We start from the raw sequence: 27,183 nt of genomic DNA, 5'->3' as shown, positions 1-27,183 counted from the left end.
TCCAGTAAACCACTCTCTGTTGAATATGGGTGACTAAAAGTTACATCTTATTTTGTGTATACAAAGCCTTATTTACAAGCATTAAGAGCTCATACCTCCACTATAAATAGTTGCCTGCACTCTGTTTGCCTTTTTCATGGCTGGATCACAAGGTAGCTCACAATGATCCTCTGTACAACTGCTATGCCCTGCAGTAGTTGTTGTACACCCTGAATGTGTAAATATTACTACTTCTATACTCAGTTTCTGGCTGATAAACTTACATTTTACAACAAGAACTAATGCTGGTGTTCTCAAAGTCATGACAACCATACAACATGAAATTCCTGATGATTTAAAACCCAGCCTGCCCCAGATATCACAGTACTTTGTGCAGCTTTGCTCCCAACATTGTTGACAGCAATGTATTTTTTCTCTCTTTTTTGCCCTACAATCCTTTAAATTGAATATTATTCATCACCCTGGAACCAATAATAAGGTTTTCTTCCCATCACAACTTTTACAATACCTGCCTCACAATACCAAATCCTACTTTCTCCTCAACTAATAGTTTCCTATGGAACACTTCACTCACTAAATGCTTCATTGAAAAACAAATAAATGCGATCTAGCACAGTTGGCTTGCCTATAAGATCAGCAATCACATCAAAGGATACTATAGGATTAGTCTGGCAAGATTGTCTTTTGTTAAAAGTACATTACATTTTTTATCACATTCTCCACTATCTTGTTTGATAATACTTCCTCTCAGAATTTGTTCCAAAAAGTTGCATACTGCTCAGGCCAGACTAACAAGTTTGTAGTTGCCTGGATAATTTTTCCACATTTCCTTAATGTCTATGGATAATACATTTGGTATTCCACAGTCACATCATCATCTTGACAAATGCTTTAAAAATCCTCACTGGTGGAATTCCACTGCACACTGCCAGATTTTTTAAATATTTTTTTTTAGACTATCTCCTGCCTGCATCTTGAGTGCCTTAAGTTCTTCAGTCATAATTTCACCTCAATCTGCCAGTTTTCACTATACATACTCATTCTCATTGGAAGTCTTGATTTTACCTTCACACTTCAAAGTATGATATTTATTTAATAACTAGAGGCAAAGAGTCATCTTACTTATTGGGAGACTACTAAATTTTTGATTGCATCATTGCTGAGCAACATCACTTCCTCCTTCCTTGTTCTCTTTCATTTGTACAACTAAAGAAAGTTCTACTATTTAACTTCCTTTGCAAGGATACAGGTCAACTTGACCTCTGGCACCTCTGAAAGTAGTACAGAGGCTCCAAAAAGCTTTTAGCAATCTGTTTTATTCATCTATGTGTTGACTGAGCTGCAGAACTTTCAGGTTTGGCAGGACATGTGGAAGAAAAAAGGATTTATAATACACTGCAAAATCAGAAAGATACTAGCACTCTCAAATTGCACATCTATTCTGTAAAATAAAGATGACAATTTTTGCATCTAAAATGACATTAAAAAATCTAATGAAAATTGAGTATAAAAGGATTCAGTACTGAAATAATCTGAGTAGAGCCAAGACCTAAATTATCATTATAACCTTATTTTCTCTCTTGAAATCATGCTTTGACAGCATGCACATATGCTCCCAAGCACTGTAAGCTTGCAGGAAGGAAAGTAATCTGTGAGGGAGGTAGCTTAAGGTCAGCTCCCTTAATGTACAACACTCATGATTATACTGTTGCTCAGGGAATACAAGGTAAATTTATACTCAGGACTGCAGGTCATTTTTGCTTGTAAAACTTAAGAGGGAAAGGGTGATAGGAGTTACTCCATCCCACCTACTTCTTCTCTCATTTTCAGTAAAATTAATTTGAAACAATCAAATTTCAGCTTTATTGTATCACTGAATAAATACCTTGAATGATAGTTGAAGTGATTTTGGAGAATTTGGAGCTGACTATTAAAACTAACTGCACTAATTCCTCACCTTATACAACTCACTGTCAAGTTCCTGATATACTGCAGCATCTGATGTCTTCTGGTAAAGTGCTGGATGGGTAATTTATCCTGCCCTAGCTTAACCAGAGTCAAGTCTTAGAGAAAAGACGCTTCATAAAGATTTGACTTTGGATTTGGACATGGATTTCTGAAAGACATTTTATCCGTGTGCTCTTTATTAGCAAATTTGTTCCATGCTATCTGAACAGGGTACAAGCAAATGCAGGACTATAAAACAATGCTACAATCTGGCAGCAGGTTCAACACAAGGCCCAGTTGATATGACTGACACATCTAATGTGTGATGACAGAAGAAGCATGCTTTCCCATTTCAGGGAAACAGGAGTGCTTGATTCCAGTATTGTTAACAACAGCAAGCATGTGGGTTGTGTGTCTTTCTGAAAACAGCCATAATTGCTGAGAGTATGTAGACTTCAGCAGAGGAGAAGGGAAGAGGAAAGCAGCTGTTCCCCCTACCTTCCCATTACCCAAGCGGAAAAGTGAATTGCTGTACTCCAGCCTCAAGGATCATAATTATGAATCAAGGACTTTGATGGTGATATTCCAAAATAAGAACCAGCCATTTTCAGTCTCAACATTTATCAGCAGCTTGGACACAGTCCAGTTCTTCTAACTGAAGAAGGCAACATCTGTGGTCACAACATCCGGGTCATTCCTTGCATGGTCATCAGCACAGATGCATTAACACATGTACCAGACTGCCCCTCACATTTCTTACTCTCAGCTTCTCTCTCACCTTGAGTGAAGTCCTCAGGCTGAGAGCCCTCACTGAGACATCCTTCCTGCAGAACTTGGGATTGTGCCACAGTGCTGCCAAATTACTAAATAAAATGTAAGGGCAGTCCTGCAAGGACTCTGTTTCAACTGAATGACACCATGGTCATTTCAGTGAATATGTAACTTCTGGAGGCTTTCCTCACCCTCCAGCATCCTGGCTGCATATCTCAACCTGGCATGCCAAATCTGTACATGTTCGTCTGAACACGTTAAGGGATATGTGACAGCCTCAGTCGAATCACAACATTACTGGAGAATGAGGTACACCAACATGAAAATACTACAAGGGTGAGATCACATTCTCCTCAGTCAGTTCAGCATGGGTCCTGCCAAAATCTATGTCAGGCAGCTGCAAAAAAACCCAGAAGCTTTGTGTAAAAAGTGGCTACTGAACATGCCTACATATTGCCAGTATTTTAGGTGTTGCTTACCTCCAATTACAATAGCATCAGATCATGCTAGCTACTGAAGGTCTATGCCCAGGTATCCAGCTAGAGAATCAATGTCCCGTTTCATCTGTGTTGCGTTGCTTGTACAGACATGTCCCAAGTTCCCTATAACCACCACTAGTAACCAAACGGAAGTCATGAGAAAAAAACAACACTAGCTGCTTTTGCCTTGATGTGATCATGCACAAAGTTAGATTCCCACCATACCGGAAAAGTTAAACCAAGATGCCAGGTAAGTGTGTAAATGTCTCACTGCACCCAAGTGCCTCTAACATAGAGCCAGTTACACTTTACACAACACTAACTGAAAGCCTCAGCTGGATAGATCTTATTATATTTAAAATATTTTGTGCCACTTCTCTCTAACAAAGTCCTTCAGAGCAGACATCAACATTTCTATATCAGCACATGAGGATTTTTAGCTCAGGTGATGGCTCTGCAGTATGGTCAGATATGGCAATCCTATTTTCTTACTTCATACATAAACACTGAAGCTGCTTTCTTGGTTTTATCCCAAAGATAAATTGGTCTGCAAAGTCTGCAGAAGATCTGTTTAACTGTTTTGAGATTATGGGAGAACAAGGAAAATATTTTCAACGAAAAAAAAGTTTTAAAAGAGCAGAATAGAGGGGTGAAGACTCCAAATTCAGTACATGCCTCAACTGCTGTAGAGAAAAATCACAGGGTGGGGGAGAAGCAAGGAAAGAAAGACTGTAAGCAGTTGTGGTGGAAAAGACACTTGAACAAAGACACTGAGAAAATCATATCACAAGTACCACAGGTATTGAGAGAGATGCATCTCCTTCCTTTACCGGCTTAAGAGCAATGTTGAGGGAATATGTGTGAAAAAGGCTGCAATAGCTTTGAAATACGCAGAGTTTAAACCTCCTAACTGCAGAATCAGAAGCATTTTGTCCTAATATCAGCAACACAAAAGTACTGCTAAAGTTCTAAAAAAAAAAAAAAAAAAAAAAAAAAAAAAAAAAAAAAAAAAAAAAAGTAGATTCCATCATTGGTGGTTCTGTGCATTTGTTTTGTATCTGTACACTGCAATTGTCCAATAGTTCACAACACCTCAAGAGCACAAGTGTTGTCATTGATACTGTACAGGTACTGTACTGTACAGTAAGACCAGGAGTTAAGAGAAGAAAAGATATGTATGCATTAAGAAAAGAAAAAAAAAATTATACATGCTATGCTAAAAGGGCTGTTCACTAAGCATTAGACAGACACTTCATTCACTGTCAAAGAATTTGAAATAGAAAGAATTGATGTATATGAAATGTAAAACAGCAGAGGGGAGGAGGGAGAGAGAGGGATTTATCCACATATCTCTCCAAGTAGGAATTGTATCTTAGCCTCAAATTTTTAAGCTCAGGGTTTATGAACAGAGGGCGTTAGAGGGCTTTAAGTTAGCCCCACTGCTCCCTTCAAAGTGTGAAAATTAAAATGAGCTATATTACAAATAACCAACCCTTTTCAATAATTACTACCATGCTACTGCATCTGGAGATATCTGAATGACATATCTCTCCATTACCAAAAGGTAACTGCATTTTCACTTTGACTAATATAATTTTAAAAACCATCATACCAGGTGCCTTATATTTGGAAAATCTTGAAAGCTTTTAGATGTACAAACACCCTTCCCACCGCTCTTGGCTTATCTTTTATTTACCCTACTGGGTATACAACAATTGATGCTTCTTCAAAGCAAGGACTTCCCAGCTGATTAGCTGTGCTGAGCTGGCTAAGTTTATTAAAGGTGATTAATGCATTCAAGTATTTTTTCCCTTGCTTGTTAGTTCAATTCCTTGCTCATTATGCTACTGGTCTTTTTATATTAAAACAGACCACCTGGATAGCAAAGAACTTCATAATCTTGGTCCAACAAGATCAACACCTGTTGTACATGTAATTAATCATAAGGCAGTGCATGGCTGTATTCAGTTAAAAAGCTAAGATTATCTAACAACAGAAGCAATATACCATGTTGGCAATCAGCATTTGAATCCTTAAAATGCAGTTTAAAAAAAAAAATAGAGAAGTGAGTCAGTACAAAGGGGCTCATAATTATTCTCTCTCCATATTTAGGAGTCCATATGGGATTTGTGACGTATAAAAGTCAGCATACAATTTTCTGATGAAAAAATTCAGTTCTAAAAAAATTCATATTCTTATCAAGGCTGAGAAAAATCAAACGGTCTTTCTGTCAATGACATTTTCACTCTAAACAAAGAAATCAAAGAGGGTCTGGGTACTGAATTACAGAAAGAACCCAGAGGTTCAATATAGTTTACTAGTCTGAACATGGATTGAGAACCACAAAGTCCAATCACATCTCTGTCTGTAATTCACTGTGTGGTTTGGCAAGTAGCTTAACTACTTTGACTGCGTTTCTTCATCTGTACAATGTGGGAAAAAATACTTACTAAGTTGATTAGAATTTTACAGGATTTAATGTATGTAGCATGCTTCCAAATGCTAAAGCCTCATATGAGTATTATTAACTTAGCTATGGTGCATTAAAGTGGAAAATACATGTCCTTTTTTACAGTGAAAAATCCACAAGGAGGAGATTCACTGTAAAAAATAAGACCATAAAAATTACAATTGTTTGGGTTTTTCTAAAGAATTACAACAGCACAATGCATACAGGAAAAATATAAGCCATATAAATACCAGCAAATTAATAAAGCACCTTGTACAACTACGCAGATAGAAAAAAGTGTGCATCTTAATCCTAAAGCTCAGGCCATCAGCCTAATACATTTTATATGCATTTGACTGAATTTTCATACTGGAAGATTCAAAACACTGTTAAGGCGGAGTGAATGAACAAGAACAAAAGGTAAATTAGATCTTATTAGCACTGTAAAGGTGGTTAAGACTCACCAAAACCAATTGTACTATGTACAACCTACAGTTAGGGGTGGGAACTGAATGGTGAATTAAGCTGAATACAGAGAAAATGCACACATTAACAGTAGCAGTAATGCCTTTTTCCTTCAGGTTCATCAGGGATCAGGAGCATTGTGGGGTTTATCACATTATGACTTTCAGTTGAGCAGGTGCTGAGGGATTCATACCAAGGCTGCTGGCTCCTTTCTAGCTAACAGCACACAGGTCTACCACCTGCATGAGTTAAATTCATAAATCTCTACTATTAAATGTGCAGCCCACACAGCCAAGTTTAACAACTCAACAGAAAATTCATTCAAACTTAGTCAGACATTACAATATTTAGTGCAAATCAGAAAAGTCCCAAGAAAAAAAGGCTCTTCATCTTCTTGTTTGCTTGTTCTCATCCATCCCCCATCCTGCCAATTTTCTGATCTCTAAATTCTTCACTCTTTCTAATTGCTTCCCTCAAGATTTTATTTGCCTCCAGTAGATAAGAAGAAATGGATACAAATTATCTTAAATTTTAAAAAAGCATAATATATGTATGGATCTGCTGTGAACTTTTTTCTCCCTTCTCTTTTACCTTGTGTGTTTTCTGTTTAAGAAAGCTAAAGATCCAAAAATACGTACTTGTCTAAAAGCAAGTAGCTGATTTCAAACGGTTTGATTTCTCTCTTCCAGATTGAGAGAAAGCCTTTAGGTCATATAATAGTATAGGACATATATCATACAAGCTGAGGCAGGCAGAAGGTCCCACCCATTCTTCCTAAACAATCTTCATTGTTATCACCTGCTCGGCACAGAGCTGCAACCGGCTCATTACCACCTCTGCCAAGAGCTAAGGAAGCAAAGGAACCACTGAACACAGGTCCAATGAGAAGACAATTAGAGATACAAGTATACAAGTATCAACCAAGCTTCAGTGATACTGCAACCCACATCATTTTCATAACCTTCCATCTTGGATCCAGGGAAGGGACTAAGGAACTTACAATCAGTCTTCGGGATTTACACACAGCAAGAATAAACTCCATCCTTTCCACATTGTCCTGTTAAAACTGAAAAAAAAAAACCTCCTAATGACTGACATCAGCAGAGACCCTAGTGCAGATGTAATGAAGACAGCTTCTGATGATCATGTTGTGCCAGACACTCATAGCAAAGATCACATGTGCAGACAGACACACTCCCAAAATTTGACTGATGCAAAAAGTGTCTGGGAATCTAGACAATTCACATCAGTTTCTGCAGATGTCTCACTTGTTATCTTAAACAAAACCATATCAAAAACCTTGGTGTGTTTAATTTGCAGTTGCCAATTTCAGCTTTTTCACTCTCAGCAAGTTATGGCTACGCTGCCAGTGCTGTCTGCTTAATTCAATCCACTACCCGTTCAGTACAAACTCACCCTTCTGTGTTTGTGAGAAATAAGCAACGTACATAACATGACAGTGGCTTGACAGTGCCTGCACTTCCTTATTCCTCTGGTCTTCTGATGGAACAAAAATAACATAGCCTTTCAACTCCCCCATTTCAAGATTTTTATTATTTTTTAAAATGCACACTGTCACTCAGTGGTTACTTTTCTGCCCTTCCTGGATATTGTCTCGCTCACCTACGCAGTATTTCTATCTCAAAGGGACTTGGGCCCTCCAGCCACCTTTGACTGTAAGCATTGCCAAGCATGCCAGGAAGCGTGGGTGGACCATGCGCAGATAACACTCAGTTCTGGAAAGGGACACACGAGCAACTCGCACACAGCAATGAATCAGTTGCACACCAAACTCCTCCTGGTAAAACCAAACAAGGCATTTGTGATACATTACATTAATATACTATATTTTTAAAATACTCCCATAACATTACATATCATAAGTGTGACAATATAAGAGAGGGACACGCCAGTTGAAGTTTTTCAAAGAGATATTGTTTCCTTTTACAGATGGAAGAGTTGTTTAGATTTTTCTCTGCATCTTTTCCCAGACAGATTTTTCACTGTTACTGATAAACAAGGGGACACACAAGGGGAAAAGATGAAAGATTTTTAAGTGTTTGTTCTTATATTTTCTGCAGAAGTTTAATTTAGAAAATTTCCAGCAGACAGACTATGGCATTAACATAGGTCTAATAAATAATAATAAAAAACCCCTTTGCTTTTAAAGAGGAACTTCTGGAATAATAACTGTTTAATTCTACTGTGCAAGCCAGCCACCTTGTATTTACACTCTGCCTCTGGATAGCTCATTCCCACCTTTGATTTCAAATTTGATACGGTATTTCCCTTTATTTCCTAAACTGCTCTAAACCAGAAAATAAAATCCACACAAATTTTCCTGCCCTGTTAAGTAGCCTGAAGACTCTCTCCCAATTACCATCTCATCTAACCTTCCCACTGAACAACTCCCACCTGCCGCTCACAAAACACACCAGCTCCTACTTTCATGCACCTGAAGCTACAAGAATCTTCTACCAAGCTGCAGGTTGAATGCCAGACAAAATGATGTGGTTGTAATGATGCAATTGCCTGTACGGATGGATGTCAGAGGGGAATGATGAAGCGGTAGAACACCTTACAGCTGGGAAGCACAGCTCCAAACAGACCAGCCTTGCAGTGCCTGTAATTCTGCCATCCATGGGATGATTGCTCGGGGTGGGTCAGAGGAGCATGCAGAGCTGCCAGCGCAGCCGACTCGGGCATGGCTCTGCAAGTCACCAGCCGCCACAGTTGCCATTATGGCCTGGGGATTCAGCAGAGGAATCAAGGACTGAGCTACTCCTTCATTTTACAGATGGTTCATTAACTGGGTGGAAGCACATGAGAGCACTTGGAGAGCAATAGGAAGAGGCAAGGGGCAGGAGAATTAGACAAAAGTTGTTTGGCAGCAGCTTCCAGATGAACTAAAAATCACACACAGCAAAAATAGCAAGGGTGTATTTGCCAGCTGAGAATGGCCACATGCCAAGTTTGAGGTCTTAAAAATTAACTGCTTTTGAACTATACAAGAACAACAACAACAAAGATCTCTTATTTAAGCTCAAAAGATTTTTCATGCCTATCTAAGCTACTAATGAGGAAAAAGGAGGAAAGAAAGAGACAATATCTTCAGGCTGAGGCTGAGAATCAGAAGAGTCAACCCCCTAAGCAATATGTTTGATTATATATTAATATTAGGGTCTTAATTAAACTAAACAAAAATGAAGCATCCATTTCAACTTCCCTGATAAATAATTCACACATATACATACAGAAACCTAAGGAGTTCTCACATATCCCTACTCAAACTACTCCTCAAAACCAGTTTTCAGGCAGATCCTCTCATGTCCAAGAATACCAAGGATCAATGAGAGCATTCCCCAACAATTTAGTGTCTGAAAACCTACTTGGAAATCAGCCCTCATGAAACTTAACATTTGCCAGTTTTGTTTTTTTTTTTTTCTTCTGTTTATTACACACTTCTACTTAAGTGCAAAAAAGTACCTGTACAACATTCAGCGCCTTATTTCCAAAGACTAAGGGCGGTGTCAAAAGCTGATACCTTTCCAAGGTAAGAACTTGTGCAGAGTCACACAGGATTTCCAAAAACAGCTTAGGAATCAGGAGCTGGGCTTTCTTTTTTCTGCTCCTTCTCCCCACCTTTTTTTTTATTCTTTTATAGCTACAAATTACTTATGTATATTTTTATATTTCTGTCATAGAATTATGACATTATTTTTATACATGTGCCCTTCAGAAGCCTGAGCTTCAGATAATGAATACCAAAAATGCTCGAATGGAGGCAGAAGTACAGTCTGAAATATAGAAAGCTACTGAAAATTTTCATTGTGAATTTTTTTCCCCTTATAAGCAAACATAGAATTCTTCTATTATACATAATTAAAAGAAATTTAACATCTTAAATTGCTGACCCAATATGAGAATTCCTAGCAGCTTCTCTTATAAAGGATGTTACAGAGTCCTTTCCATTTTTACTTTCAGTAAATTTTTCAAGCATTCAAGACAACATTTTGGATGCTCAGCTGTGATTACTTTGCTAAAATGTAATGCTACATACATTAACGAGTTTAATTCTTGGAATGCAAAAATGGTTTCTCTTTCTTTTTGGCCATAATTTGACAGTGAAAATTGTGAATTTACCTCTCTGCCAAAATAAGTTTACCTTCCAACCAAACAGGGCGTTTCTTCCACAGAAAACCATGAATGACTAAACTATGAAAAATGAAAGTTGGCAGGTAGCCTTTCTGAACTTATGTGCTTCCTGACCCTGCCAAAGAGAGTTAAGCTAGGTCAATATGCAAGTGGGAAAAGAAGGAAAGGATGGGGTGGTTCCAGAAGTGCAGTCTCCTTTCTCCACAGCCAGCGGCAAAGCAGTGCTCCTACAACACATTTTTGAAGATCACTGTGTTGGAGCTGTTTGCGATAGTCAAATATTTCGTTTTTCACTTTCATGAGCCCAGAGATGCAAGCACGGGTGCCCAAGCCAGCTTCTACTCTGCCTGGATTTCTCTAGCATATAGTTGATATTCTGCTCAAAAATGATGTGCATGTTGCAACTGCACGACCTACCCCAGCACTGGATGCATTTCAAAACTAAGCAACAGGAGACATCTCAAAATCCCAGTAATGCAAAGCTTCAGCAGCCCTTGACAGCTTCTGTTTTTGGACAGCTACCAAATGCAAGGTTCCTGGTCATACCCTGGAAAAGAGAGTGGATGAACTCTGGAAGTAAAATTCTTCCCTTTCTATAACCTTCTCCCCTTGTTACAGCATATAGAGGGTGCCTCCTTTCTTCCTATCTAAATTGAGATTTCTATCCCTTAAATATCTACTTCACAAACACACATGACTTTTCAGCACATCCCTGCCTCCTCCAGCTCTGACACCCACTTCATCGCAAGCATGACACAGACGTTTAAGGCAAGAGTATACGGGTGCAGTGGGGACAAGAGGCACGCCCTAAATCTCACAAGCAGGATGGAGACCTGCTCCTGAGATCCTTTTTCCCCTAACCATGAAGGACTACATCCCAGAAAGCTTTCAGAGACTTCCAGAAATGGCATAGGCCTGCCCACCACTCAGAAGTCAAAGGAATGTTTTGATTTCCTGCATAATTGACTTGACCCATGTTGCCCACAATCACAGACTTTGTCAGCTGATTCGGTTGTCGCTTTTAATGACGTATTTGCTTTGGAGAAGGAAAACAAGACTTTGTTCTCATACATCTCTGGTCCTATCATATCAGAGCACTTATCTCTTACCCTGTGCTTACCTAGGCTGCAAGCTAAATATTCAGAAGAATGTTTTCTTCAGGGCTAGACCTCCTCAAGAGCTCAATATCTCCTAGCAGCGTATACTTCTAATGAAAGTAATGAGATGGTTTGGAAGTTGCCTGTGAGAAAACTAGATTCTCATCAATTAAAACTTGCTGAACTGAGACTGTGGTGAGTTATGACCAATGTGAAAACTGCCACTACTTGCAATGCAACCTTCTTTCATTAATGTAAATGCATACATTTGAACCATAGGTTTTATTACCAGGAACAATTGCATAAGCAGAACATTTCACTCTTATTCACTGCCTCAACTGAAACTATCTAAAGAAGAAATTTCTTACAGCAGGTCAGCATCTCAAGAAGCTCCATACCTTCATATGCAACTTAATAAATGTTAGGAAAGAAGAAATAAGTAACATGAAGATATAATTTTTGGAAGAAGATTTTCATCTTCTCTCTTCACTATTCTCTCAAAGAGTGTTTCCATATATCTAGGAGCCATGGACCTCAAAATACTGTAGCAACTTGCATGTCAACAACTCCAAGGCTTGGCCACCTCAGTCAGAAGTTGAACCTTCTAAAAAGCACCACTGCACTGGTTTTGTGTTTAGCAAGTACCCGGAAAGCCATCCTTGTTATAACATGGAATAGCTATGGCTAAATATGGTTTTGAGATTAATTGAGCATGTTTCCCAGTATTTTGCCCAAAAACCACTCCTGAGTAGTGTGAAAGAGAGGTATATATATTGTCTTCAACTTGGTTGTACCAATATGGTGACTCTTTCCTCATCTACAGCTCCTAGAATAATTTTGAAATATAAGAAATTTGGGGGTTTCCCTTTCCCCCCCCCACACAAATACTCTGAGAAGACTTACCATTAGGACAAAGGATCAGCCACCCCAAAGTGACACATGGCAAGTAGCATTGCCCGGATGAGGGAAGAACAAGAAGACTAAGGCACAGCTTCAAGGATACCTTGGATGACAGCAGGGGGAATCCCCCAGACTGATATTATTTTAAACAGCAGCAACCTCTGAAAACATCTCAGCAGCTACCTGGTAATGAAATGTTCACGTGGTAAGAATGTAGCTGTTCTCTGCCACCACTTAAATGCACTTGTCCAAGTATTAACCCAATGACCAATTCCCCTTCTTGTAAGGAAAAGAAACTAATGAACACACTTGCCAGGTATGGAAGGAGTTCTCTGGTATATCCTCAAGATTTTCTAGCTTCTTTTTTGCAGGTTTCTCTCTCTTATCTTAATCATGTAGCACCCATTAGTTGGAGACTGTTTTCCTGCTGGACTGAAACACATAATTTACTGAGGAAATTTCAGTCCATTGGAAGTTGTCCACAGTCACGTTTGTGGTTTTCTCAGCAAATTTTTTACATGAAAAATAATAGCACCCGTAGGCAGCTTGTGCGCAGATTGTTCAGCAACTGATACTTAAGTCTTGTTGGTCAGTTTGAGCAGACCGATTTTTGCCTTTTTTTTTTTGGAAAGGAAATGTTTCTTAAAAAAACAGATTAAAGGGGAATCATGCATATTCACAAGTTCACAGTTTGTTCATAATGAATATTTTATACCAAAAAATTCCGCTCCAACCATTCATCTAAACTTAATGATAAAATGAGCCCTTTCTTTGAACAAACAGACAAGGGCATTCTCCAAGAGCAGGTGAGGATTGAAGCAGCAGGTCAATTACATGGCAAAGGTAAATTTATTCTCCAAATTACAAGAAGCCAAACTTCCAGGGGAACTTCAGTTTCCTCTGAAAAACCTCATTTTATTTGCTATCAGCTTGCAGCTACAAGGTTAGGCCAAAGAGATGCACTCAGATTTTGAGATCACTTTGAAAGTTTGTTTTATTTTCCTAGCCCCACTTTTCATCTCAGTTCCAACCTCAAATATGTGAGTGTTTTCCCATATGCTCTGCATTCCACTTCTATAAAGCAGGTATTTCAGTTGTGGATTAAATGCTAATACTACATGATCATTCATGTAGAGTATGCACATATAAAAAAAAATGTTGTTGTTCATTTATCAGCAGTCAGTTAAGTCTGTAAAATATGAGGCAATCCCTTACGGCTCCAGGAAAGTTCTGCTGTGCTCTGATATGGCAACATAATGTTTTTGTTGTATCCTGGTAGACAGGGAAGATGTTTCATTGACAGCAAAAGGCTGGTAGTGGTTACACCTTTCAGCCGAAGGCTGATCAGAACGGAGTATCTGCTCTTATCTGGAATCATCAGTTGTAAAGATTTCAAGCATACATGTAATTTTTATGCAATTTGAGCCTTAGCTGGTAGCTATTTCAGCATTAAAAAATATGCTTTTAAGTGGATTATTTGCAAGGTGGCATCTGATCAGAAAGCTATATGCATCCCACCAAAAAAAAAAAACCCAACCAAAAAACAAAAAAACCCAAACCAAACAAAAAACAGGGACAAATAGTTCCCAGCAAAGGTCAGCTTCCTGACCACATGAATGAGATACCCCACCACAGAGCAATTCCTATTGCATAAGTCAGTTTTAAGAAGATTGCCTTGCTGTTGTCAGGGGATGTGCGACAGATTCACGATTTTCTGCGCTTGACAGCCAGAGTACTTGTCACTTAGTTCCATCTGGTAGAGAGATAACATTTCATTAATGTTCATGCTTAACCTTATAGCTCAGAGCTTTGACTCTGCAAAGTCCTGAGCATCACTGAAAAGGTGCTGAACACTCAGAACCCAAACAATTTGGCATGTTTCAGCTGCCTGCAGGATCAAACCCTGACTTTGCTTGGGAAAGATGTGGTATTTCCTTCCCCTGCCTCACTCCTGGATTTTTTCCATTTTAAAACTCTCTCACAGAAGAGAGTTAAAATCCATTGTAATTGGCCAGGTTGCCATTTTCAATACAGATGGTGTAAAATAACTTTACAAAAATATGACTTGCTGAGCCAACTGGACAGGAGATGTCAGTGAATATTAAATAAATGCTTACAGGTCTCTTGGGCAGCAGGTTATATATTTTTGTGGCTTCAGCAAATCAAACCCTTCAGTCCTGTCACCGCATTTAGTATGGATTATCCTAGGCCTGGACATTTGGAAACAAATTAGGAAAACAGAGCCAGGATTCCCTGGTTCCCTCCCCATTCTGCCATGGGCTTTGGCTCTGCCTCCATGCACAGACCCCAGGTTGTCACAGAAACCCAGTGCAGGACTAGATGATCCACCCGCATACAAACTATCCCCCAAACAGGCTTTCCTCACAGGAATATGGTCTGATCCTGACCTTGGTCAAGTCACTTAACCTCTGCTAATCCACCTGTGAAATGGAACTAATGAAATACAGGGGTATTGTCAGGCTTAATTATTTAATACTCTTTCAGGTACCTAGAGATCCTTGTGGGAGAGACAGTGTACAGCTGCACAGCATTATTATTTTATTAAATGAAGTACCTATCAGTATTTCACCCTCAGCAGAATGACTGCTGAGACTGAATTGCCTCTTCACATTAGTTGTACGCCTTGATGAACAAAAATGCATTAAGAAGTGGTGCCGAGGGAAATGAACTTATGCTTCACCCAGCACTTCTGCAAAATGATGTCACCAAATCTTTGAAATGAAGCTTATTTGAGTTTCTAGGGAAGGGGCTGCAGTTATCCCCAAATTTAGGGGACAGTTTGGGTAGGAGAGGCTCACTGTTTCCTGTAAGCAAAGAGCAGATGAGCAGGCAAGAGCTTCTGGTAGTGTCTTGGCTGTGCTCAGGTTTTCCAGTCTGATAGTGGTCCAAATAAACTCTTGATCCATTAAAAGGAAGAATACACACAGTCTAAAACTTAAACGTCACTAATGCACAGCATCTGAGAAAACAAAGACTTCTTGGACAATAAGTTACCCAAATTACAGCCACACATGCTGCAGGGGGAAGGACAGATGGTACAAGAACTGGAGATACAAGAAACAGATTTGTGACCACAAGGAAAAAGAATCAGGAGACATTTTTACCCAGCTAGAAATATCCAATATTTAGCAAAGCAAATACCAAGGAATGCTTCTTGAGGGGAACAAAAAAGAAAGACTGAGGGGTCAAAAAGAAAAAAAAAATTATGATAGGAATTAAGCAGCTATGAAAGGAGGCCTTTCGGCTTTCCTAAAAGGGATAGTAATCCTCAAGGACTCCACAGTAGGAAATAAGGAAAGAAAATTCAGTGACATGCACAAGGACAACAGGCTGGTATGCTCCCTCCCCGAAACACAACCATGAGACAGAGGCAAAACTGAGTGGGAGGATGAAGTCACCTGGCAAATCTCCATTGGTGATGATACCTTTGGAATAAGTGACACAGCATCCCGTTGTATTACATGGCTTATATAAGGCTTCAGGGAAATGTAAAGCCCAGATGGGGAAATCTTAGTCCATGTTGTTTTAGACCACCAAAACACATCAGGGAGTAGGATGATTTAATCCTTGAACACTTGTTAAACGTTCAGAACTAAAAACTGCATTACATGACTCCAGTTTGCTGGAAGCCCTCACAGATTGTAATGAGACATTTTGGAAAATCACAGGTAATATTTAACACAACATTCATACATGAAAACCTTTACACATGGACTTTCTATTTTGTATTTACTGTTTATAAGGGTTCAAAATAAACTAGTTGCCAAACCACATATCATCAGTCCCCAAAAGGACTATTTGAATCTAAACTCATTCAGCATCAGTACAGCAGCCCACAGCCAGCAGTACTAATAAAGTTTTGTTTAAAAAGACAGGGATAATGCTTAGTAGATGCAAGAGATACAAGGGAAAGTCCAATTTTTTTAATGAGGAGCTAATCAGGAGGCCATAAAGCCAATGCTGCTTCCTCAAATAAGTCAAAACTATTTCTGTTGTTTCTGCAATGTTACTGACAATTTAACCTCTTCCCTGTAGCAACCAGCCTCCAATGTTCTTACAGCTTATTCTTATATATGTGAACTACAAAGATCGAGTACTTCCCATTAGAAATGAAGAATTCCAATTTTTTCTATTGATGGAGAAGAATATTCATTATTAAAAGCTGTTAAACAATGTTTGTTAGTGAATAGGTCCAGATAATTCGTAGCTAAGAATAGCAAAGATTATCAGCTGAAAAATGTCTTGCTGATGTTCTTATTATTTTTTAGAGTGGAACATCAAACCAGTTCCAGAAGTTCCCAAAGATTAGGGTAAGTACGTACACAAAGTGATAAATATTCAAGTAGAGTAGTCAAAAAACCTGTACATTTTTCAGAGTAATGTGTCCAAGTGAAAACAAACAAAAAGCCCAATAAACCTGCTAATAAAAAAAATCAGGTTGTTTTAATCAACACTTGTCAATATTATTTTAGTGAAAACAATTATATATAACACACAAATATAAAATTTTACATATATATACACATGTATATATAAAGTACATAAAATTCTTTGCAGAAGCGACAAGATCAATATAGCTACTTGCAGAAAAGTATAGGGATTGCCGTATTTGGTCCAGTGTGACATTTTGACATTAGCATGTTGCAACAGTATGAGCAGCACACATTTCCCAACTAATGTATAATTAGCTACGGTACAGAAAGCAATCACAGAGAGGAGTTCTGAGCAGCTCTCCACATCTGAATGCACATCCAGCTTTGAAACTTTCACTGACATAAAATTATCATGTACAAGACAAACCGTCATAAAATGCATGAAGTACCCCCCTAGGATTGACAGATAGTAAATAACAGTAAATGTAGGGCTGCTGTATAAAATAATTCACATCAGTTGCTAACTTGGACTCACTCAATCAGTGCACTTCAGTACAGATACATAAAACTTCAGGAACAAGGAAAATCAGATAGAATAGAGAATCAGGTACTTCTGCAATTCTGAAAGCTGATGTTAGAGAAGTCATCCATGAGTAAATCATGCTGCTCTTGAGTTTGCGGGGGACTAGTTTTGCATCTGTAATATTATGATATGTCAAGTCAAAAAACACAGACAAAAATGGAAGTGAGATAGGATCGGATTTTCAGATGGTGTCAGCATAGCACTGCTATACCAGCTGAAGACAGCCCTTGAAGTCTGTAAAGGCCTTTGAGTCACTTGGACAGACAATACCATACAAATGCAAAGTGAGGTACCCCTGCACACTGGTGATGAATCACTCCTTTGTTCTTCCTAAGAACAAAGATAAACAAAGTGAGGGACCTAAGTCAATACAAAAGCAAGGAAAAATACATGCAGATACAGTAATGTCCCATTGAAATATACTTAAATGATCATTTTCCTCTTCTCTTGCTTCTGAACAAAGTTTCTCCCCCACCCCAAAAGTCTGCAATACTGATGTTGATCTCTCTTGCAGTGGTAGGGAAGTCACGCACTTAGACATATTTTTGCACAAGGCGGCAAAAATCAGTCATCAGTTATTTGCTGGGTTGCTCCTTTCAGCAAATCAACAGTGCCATAAATGCAGAAACATTTTCAAGCTTTATCAAGTATAATCTGACAACCCCCTCTGGTAAAACCACAGATATAAATAAGCATATTCTTCACACGCATTAGTCTGCTCCTCATGACAGGACAGAGGTGACCTACAGGCTAAGAGATCCTATATATCCTTTCTCCTTGGGCTATCTCAAGGTTTTCATTGCTGCAGAAGTTGCACTTTCCTTCCCTTTTATATCCATAGCTAACCTCTATTTTCACTATAACACTGACTATCCTGAAGGCTTCCCTTAGCGTATATAGAATGTTTTCTGGTTCTAATTGCTTTTGTCCATTAAAAAATAAAAAAGCCTATTATTAAACCAACTGCCACATAATATTTTCCCAACCCCTAGTAATACTTCTCCAGGATAGGAGAGAATCAATTCCTTAGCTGTATGTCAAGGATAAGTCACGTAGGTCATGACACCTACAGTGTTAAAGGAGGCCAGGGACCAAGCTCAAGCATAAAAATCCCAGTTGTCCACTGTAGTCTGCTGTTAGTTCAATCTGCTTCAGGCCACCTCCACTCCTTCCAAGACAAGCTTGTAAAGAGAGGACACCTCTACAGCTGGAGGGCATCAGCCAGTGCTGCTTGAGCAGTACAGGCAGTAAGGCAGTGACCAACCCACATCTGTGTAGGAACCCAGAGGAAAGGTCAGCCACCACACTTAGACACATTGCACTCCACTGAGAACAAGAACCAGGAGTGGAAATATTTTTTTCATCAAGCTGAATGATTCAAAGAACTTGGGAAGGGGGAAGGGAAAGTCAATGAAATCTGCCTGCTGCCACTACCAGTCCAGTCATACTTTTTTCCTTTTTTTTTTGATTGCCTGGGTTACTGCCTATGAAGGCAGTCCCAAATTCAAAGATTTCATGACTTTAATATAAATCATCAAATTACGCAGCTTAAGTGTGTGTGGCTCCATTATTCCTCTGCTCAAAAAGTTTAAGCCATTTACTCAGAAAGAATGAGAGTGCAGCCAGTCAAGCACATCATGAACAAATACCAGCTAGTTACAGAGCAGAGCCCTCATGAGCAACTCATCAGCTGAAAAATTTTCAGAAGCAATTTGGCAGACACTAAGAAGTTGAAAATAGAAGAGAGGACTGGATTATGAAGGGTTTAAAAATGGAAAAACACAAAGATAGGTTTTGCCATTAGTTATTTGATCATCTTCAGCAATATGTGAAAAGATTTATCCATTTTGATGTCTGTTTATTCTTCTATTGTTCCAGAAAAGACATCTACGTGTTGCTACATGGTATTCAGTAATAGCATTACTCCTGTCTTAATGCATGTTTTTCAGCCAAACTGTACCTTAATTAAGTTATGTTATCTAATCCCAACAGCTGATGAATTATCTGACATATTTTATACCCTCTGGTATTGAATCTGACAGGACAGGATCTATTACCCTACAAACTCCTGAACTCACATTTAAACTTTCCATTGTCCTGAAAACAAGCTCCCTGCATTTATTGCTTGAAACTCCATGAAAAATGGTAACAGAGCAGTGTTCATTTCAGGTCAGGAACTACCAGGAAAGGATAACATACAGCTCAGCATGCACTAATCCATACATACCCCAGCAGTAGTAAAGCAGTCAGTAGAAGAAACAGCTTTCTTCATGGATGCAAGAATTTGAAATTATTTCTACCCCCATGGCTTCATGGGCAACACAATATATATCCCTGGTCAAATGTTAGTTGGGTTTTGATCTATATGGGTCCAGGGCTGCTGTATGTGACATTCTTCCAGTGAGTACTAAACTTGCATTACTTGGAGAACTCCTTCTTCTGTGGAGCAGAGTTATTCACAATATCTGGAGTGTCCAGGTGCTATGATGAGCAGAGAGCTGGGGGAGGGAGGCACAATCTACATGGCTGCCACTACAAATGGATCTTGAAGTGTACAGATAGCATATCTTCCCTTTTCCCAAAGGGCTGTAAGACACTCCACTGCTCATGATAACACATTTTCACAGGCTACTTTAACCCCTCAAGGAGCTACTTAATGAAGTAGAATAATACAATAACTGGTCTTCTGCTGGGATTTTGGCCTCCAGATGCTGATAGAAATCCTTGTTTCTCATAGCCCCTTGACTTTGGCAGGATTTCCAAAACCATCAAAAAGAACGAACGGCACAAACCCAAATGCACACCCAGATCCAGGCTTAGCTGTGTTTACTCTGGACATCTCTGTTATCAACTGTGAGTTACCACAGGAGCCAAGGATATTGCATTACCATCCCCACTTTACAGCAGTAAAGCTTAAGCCCAGAGCAGTTAATGGATTTGCCCACGGTCCCGCATGTGACCCGACCCACCCCCCAGCGAGTCCTGCAGCACTGACCTTGCATTCCCCTTCATTCCCTCATCACAGAGGCATTTCTGCACCATCTCCCACACCTTCTCTCATGCTTGGAACAGCTTTCTAAGCTCTAGTCAGCACACATCAGCCCCTCACCTCATTCAAACTGCTCCTGAGAAATCCCTTTGCCTACAAACATCAAAGAGCAGGCCCTGCACTGAGCTCGTCGCTCACACAGCATGAGAATCTGGCCTCCTGTGTTGGTATAAACAGAAGACCCAATAAAATATAGGTGCATCTAAACTCAAATGACAAATCTGCAAGCTGCAGTATGCTGCTCCCTCCTTTTCTGATGCCTGTTATATTGTCATTTGCCGCATCTGTCATTTAGACCAGCAAGTAATTCATGACAGGGACCTCAGTCTCTGGCTATTTCCTAAATTATACCTAGAGCCAACATGGAGATTATACAGCAAGACAGAGAGTCTTGAGTCACATGCTGTAACAGCACACTTACAGTTTCAGACACCTTGACCAAAATGGCATGAAGGCATGAAAGAAATGGAAACTTTCTTTTGAAAATGTGATGTCTAGGCACTTTCCCCTGGTCAAACTTCTTTTTCTAAGGCATACATGTTGAGAGAGAAGCTAAGCCTGCTGAACTTTCTCCAAGATTGAAGAAAGCAGATCAGTCCAGACATGAGCTGTCCCAGTGAGCAATTTTTCCTCACTCTGTCCCCAGGCTTTCTGACTTCTTCCCTCAACCAGTGGAGCCATCCTGGGCTGAAGCTGTTCCAGCACCCTGGTCTGTAGACGTCAGAGGTACTACACAATCAAAGCTGCTATTGCCAACACCTCCCCAGAATTACAGCATACTGAGAAAGCAGGGCAAGCTTCCTGGTACTCTCAGAGGTACTACACATGCAAAGAATAAGGAAAAGTGTCTTCATTCATTACTCTTGGGATATACAGCATGCAGGAATACTTTATTTCCAGCTCCTGTGGATGGCCTCAGAGCTTCTGCTTACTTTTCACAAAGATGAGTGAAGCCAACAGCACAGGTTAATCCCAGGAGTAATTCACTGGAATAACTAACAGGTTAAGGAACTTGTTTGTTCATCAATGGGAAGGGAGAAAAAGGAAGCAGCAGCACTTTATTTGCTGCAGCACCAGTGCAAAGGGCATTAGTTACTGACACACAAATCACCCAATTTGCAACTCTCTAAAGCGTAGCTGTAAAAATACTTTAGAGAATTATCACAGGGCGAAAGGAATAATTTTGGCAGTGCTGATGAAAAATGTGATCTCTTTACCTAGAGGCACCTTTGCTGCCAGGCCATCTCAGCCCAACCCTTAGACCTGCAGGGCTAAGTTTCTCACATGAGATGAGAGCAGAAGTTGGTATCTGCAGCCTTAATCTCTTCTGAGTCGTACAGCTCACAACAGTGAGTTTTGTTTGCAGTGTTGAAGCCACAGCACAGGTTCCTGCAGTGAGCAGTCACCAGGCACACACTGATTTAATTTACTTTCTTACAGCTGCTGTAAATTGGGCTGGATTCACAAATTTAAAGAAAAGGAAAAAAAAAAACAAAAAAAAACAAACAAACAAAAAAAAAAAACCACCACACCAAAAAAAACCCCACCACCACAAAGCCACAAAGGCAGCTTAACCCCACCCCACTGCCAGATATCCAGGCCAAAACATCATTAGATTTGGGAGAGAGATTTGTCTTTGGAACGATATGCCACTATCAGGAAAACTCCAGTATTTTTGAGCTCACTTGAGTTTGCAATGCTACACTTGCTGCACTCCCGTGTCTCTTCAGCCAGCATCTCCACCTCTCTCCACTTTCAGAGGTGGATCTAATTAAGTATTGCAATTAATCAGGCATCTCAACTCCACCCAACCTCAAATGTCACCTTGCAGCACATGCTTCACTCTAAAATGATCTTCATAATAGCAATTATTCCAGGACCTTACAGGACTTTTGGCACACATGCCCCCAAGTGGACCATCCCACAGAAAATACCAAACCATCACATCCACAGAATAAGTCTCCCTCACTGCAGCTCATGAAAGGCATGTATCTCCAGGTGCATCAACCAACACTGGCAAACCACAGAAACCCACTGCACTACTACTGAATGCCAAGTAATCCCTCAGTTGGCTTCTTCTTGGATCTTGGCACAGAGAATAATCTGCTATCCAAGGAGTACAGCCAGATATGATAAAGCTCCATTGCTATCACCTTCAGAGATCACATTTAGAGGGTCTCTCAAATACTGGACGCACTGTCCATAGCAAAACAGTTGTCACTGCCTGTGTGTCAACAAGAATATATTAAACATTTTCCTGTGGTTAAGTCACTGCAGACATTTTGCTTTCTGAAAATAATTTTCATCATCGGGAAAAGTGATGAAAATATAGGTTTACCATATCAGATACTTGGATCCCCAGATCCAGCCCCAGCCAGTGCTCCCTTCCCAATTTGATATCTGCTATGATTATATGCAGAAGGATTAGTCTGAAAAGTCTTGAAGTGCACAGAAAGGTTATGAACAGTCAGTAAGGGAGCAGAGATTAGATCCCATGGGTTGTTAGGCACTAGTAGAGTGCATTTGCCTAAGGCTATTCTGTGTAGGAAAGGCTGTGTTGTGCATGACATTTTGCTAGTTGGGCAGGAACACAACAGGATATCTGACAGGAATATGACAGCAGGGTCTTTATATGGCTCAGCAATCTTCACACGGATCAATGAAGAAGCACTGGGCCAACTCAGACCAAAAAAAAAGCAAAAAAAAAAAATTAATTGCAAAGGTGAGGGGGAGCATTCCCCTTTTTCTTTCTAAGATTATTAAAATCCACAAAGAGCTACATACTCTATTTTCAAACTATTCCATGGCCCTTGAGGCTTATATTGCAGACAGGCTAAAAGCTGTCCCTATTGTTTTGCTTCCTACCTGGTAGGAAGGATAAGAACAGCCTGAACCTGTGGCCAAACAGTTCAGGGATTCTCAGAAAACAATGGTCTGGTGGGTGAACAAGATGGACAGAGAGAAGCCCTCAGCTGACTGCCCCACAGACCAGCTCTGCTGCAGCCAACTGTGAGCAGCTTCCTTCAGCATCCACAGCAGAGTACAGACATAACTAGCCTGTAGCACCAGCTCCCCTCTGAGCTCTCTGCAGCAGAACAGACTATGCTGGAAAAATATTCTTCATTCTGTGGGCAAATGTGCCAGTAGGGCTCCAAAGACAATCACACTTGTTTAATCAAGGTCAGAGTTCCAGAAACAATTCATATTACATATTCAGCCAATGCTTTTCTGTCCAAACTAGTCAAACACTGCCACTGGTATTTCCTTTTGCACTGTTTAACTTTTCACCTGAAACCATAAGGCATAGCTTGCTTGGTCTGATCAGAAGATGGCATACCTTATGCCATGCAGCAAGTCTTGAATGTAAAACAGAGAGAGATCTAGAACTTTCTGCCACTCTCTCAAGTATTTATTTAACTATAGGCAGTAGGACCCAAAGACTCCAAAACTGAAAGCACAGCTTGTGGGTTTTTGCTCTGGCTGAAAAACCAGAGCATTCCTCCAACTTGGTCCCCTTGGGAATACTATGAATGTGCAAGTGGCACAACCATGACCAGTCCCTGCTCTAAAGGAAGATTATCTACCCACCACCGGCTCCAAGCACTAAGGTTCAGCTGGTAAGGTCACCTGCAATAGCTTAGAAGTCAAATGCTGCCAATTCAATAAAATTCCGGTGGCCCACTTAACCTCTCATTAGGAAAAGCAAAGCATCCTTGAAAATTTTGCTTAAGTTAATTAAAATTAATTGCAGAATTTTTATTATTCAAACACAGGAAAATATATTGTTACATAAGTCAGAGATCTTGCAACTCCTGTCTTTTGGACTAAGCTTACAAAAGATGATGATGTTGGCTTTCAATATGTCAGTCCTCATTTTGGGGACTTAAACCTGTTACAATATGAAAAATCCTAAAAATAAGAACCAAATGCAGCTGGCACACAGAAGTCTACACGAGAAAGGCTTGGCAACATTCTTGACAACTATTTTATTTATCAATTTATTTAAAATCAACAGGGTTTGATATTGCAACTCAAACTTGGATCTGTCTATTGAAAGCAACTTCTAGAAAGTCAAAATGCTTCCCTCAGGCTTTTAAATGAGTTCTGGGTTTGGGGGGGAAGAGTTAAAATACAAAATGGGATTTAATTTGATTTTTTTTTTCCATAAAACTTAATGAAGATTCAGATAACAAGAAATTAAAGACACTGGTTTGGCCAGCAGCAACTTTTGCTTGTGATGAATTTTCACTCATAAGAATTAAGTCCATTTCAATTGACCCAAAGCAAACTTTTACAAGGAGACATTAAATGGAGGAGTCATGGGACCTTTGCTGCATTTAAATTGTCAGCATTTCTATCTATTTCATTTCTCATATTAAAAATGGAAAAAGCAAGAAAAGTTATTAAAACAATGAAGCGACAGAGCAAAACTGGACAGTCCCCAGGAACACCAGCAGAGGCTGGTTGGATAAAGCCTGAGGCCAGTCCCCGCTACACGATGTGGAGAGCCCTGGATCCCACAGCAACCAAAGCCTGTCCTCACTCTCTGTTCCTGCACCATCCTGGACACCCACGGCTGTACCAAGCCACTACTGCAGGCAAAGGTTGGACCCCATCACCCACCTGTCCCTCTGCTTTTTCCCTGCCCACGAGAACATCAGTGTCATGAGAAACCAGCCAGCTTCAGAGAACCTGTGGGGTGAGCACAGCCACGTCCCACAACTTCTCCTCAGGAAGGCATGAGAGCAGGGCACGCAGCCCTTTACTTATTTAAAGACCATACACTTTGCGCAACAGAAACCACCTCTCTCCATTGCTGCTCCCTGGCATGGAGGCTGATTTCCGCATCTGCAGCTACACCCCTGATCTTGCCCAAGAGCAGCTGCTCCATTTCTCCGTTACAGAGAGTGGTGGTTTATTTTGGCATGTGGTTCTTATTTTGTAAGAAGTATTTTGTATTTGTATAACCATGCAATTTTGTAGCTGGAACTTTCCCTTCCTTACTTAGCAGGTGATGCCGTACAAGGGCAAATGGCAGTCATCAGTTTGACATGTTGAGGCTCATCATTTCCTTGCTGGAGAACAGTCTGTTTCCAAGGTCTAGACCAGAGAAAGACCCTCACGGCAATGTTAACTCAAGCCTCGCTAAACAACAATGCAGAGAAAAACCCCAGTATTCTGTGGGTTAAAACTGAATCGCAGGTACCTGCTTAGCCTCTGGGCTCTTTTGGGCTCAGAAGCATGGAGCTAAGTTTCTGGTTCCCTCTGCTCTAAATAAATTTGTTTTTAAAAAAAGCAAATTCACAGAGAGCCTTCAGCACACAGTGATGTCAAGGCTACTTCAGCTGATAAAAAGTTTTTAAGTCCATGCACACAGAGGCAGGCAACAAGGTGGCAGATATCTGTGGAGAAAATATGAAGACAAGGAAACCAAACATGCCCAGTTTTGAGAGCTGTAGCCATGTCAAAACTCAATCCAGGAACAAACCTAAAGTGTCCTGCAGTCCCAGTGGGAACAACCACCAGCAAGAGATGTCTGTTCAGATAAATCAGGAGAAAATGTTCTCTTCACAGAGAACTGAACCAGGACATGGTTCAGGCTCTTCTTAGGAGGGGCCATAGTTACAGGTTTCTGATTTTGCAGGCAATAGAAAGGCACATGAACTTGGGGCTGTGACTCAGCCCATGCCAGAAAGAGCCCTGAGTCATGCCACTCTCACCCACACCTGACCTTCCCCAGGAGTCAACAGTTCCAGAGCCAGTTATGGCACCACGGGCTCACCCTACTTCCAGTTTCTTCAAGTAAGAGGACAGTCTTGATAAAATCAAATAAGCCTGCACCTGACACTAGTTTCTTTCATCATAGCTTTCAAACAATGCTCAGTTCAAAACAGTCTCATTTGTACTTGTTGCATAAAGCCATATATTTTACCTACATGTCACTGTGCTATGGTGCAGATAAAGTTGCACCCAAGACACATCAAGGAATCTCAGTTTCTGTCCAGCGCACAGATGTTGGAGACTAAGCAGATATTATCGCTGCAAAAACACATTAGATCAGTTGACAAAGGAATGACTAAAATCACTCAAAGACCAAGGAGGAGAGTGACAGTCTTTCTAAATTTACATTTTTTACTCTTTAGCAGGAAACGAAACAAAATCTACATTAAGGACGCGATTGAGATTTACAAAGTGTAAGCACTTGGAGTTACAAACTGCCAGAATTTCAGATGTCAGTGTAATCTCAGTTCAACACTCTTGTGAATGCGCACTACGAGACAGGTTTTACTTATTCGTATCACCCACCAATGAATGCAGGCACCTCATGAGTGGAAAGCCGAGCCACATTACCATAACACATTGACAGAAGTTTAGGAAGGGGAGAGAGGAGAAGGAAAAAAAAAAAAAAACAAAACCAAAAACCCACAACCCACTGAAAATAAACTGGGTAAGATAATACTGGGAAGAAACAAAATGAAAATGCATGAGGAGTTACTAGCACAATAGCCCATACCAGACAGACACAATCAGAAGTCACACTTCCACAGTCCACTAAGAGTGATCTTTAGTAGTCAAAAGTAGAGTGGACCTTGGATATTTTTACTGAGGCTTTTTTGTGTGCCTAATATAAAAACAAACCCCAAAAAACCCAACCAATAATATTTTCAGCATCACTGCCCCCTAAATCTCAAGGAGCATTTCTGTTGGAGCATATACTTCAAAGTAAATTACCTCACAGATAATGAACCATATTCAAAGCTGAGTAAAATGTAAGTAGCCCACAAGTATCTCCTCTACAACTGCTAATCTTCATTTTGATCATCTGGGTTGATGCAGATATTTGGAAGTAAAAAAGGGACACGTTGTGTATTTCTGAAGCTCCATACAAAATGG

This window comes from Sylvia atricapilla, chromosome 7 (genome assembly GCF_009819655.1).
Source record: "Sylvia atricapilla isolate bSylAtr1 chromosome 7, bSylAtr1.pri, whole genome shotgun sequence".
NCBI lineage: Eukaryota > Metazoa > Chordata > Aves > Passeriformes > Sylviidae > Sylvia > Sylvia atricapilla.
Note: the sequence above shows the minus strand (reverse complement) of the source record.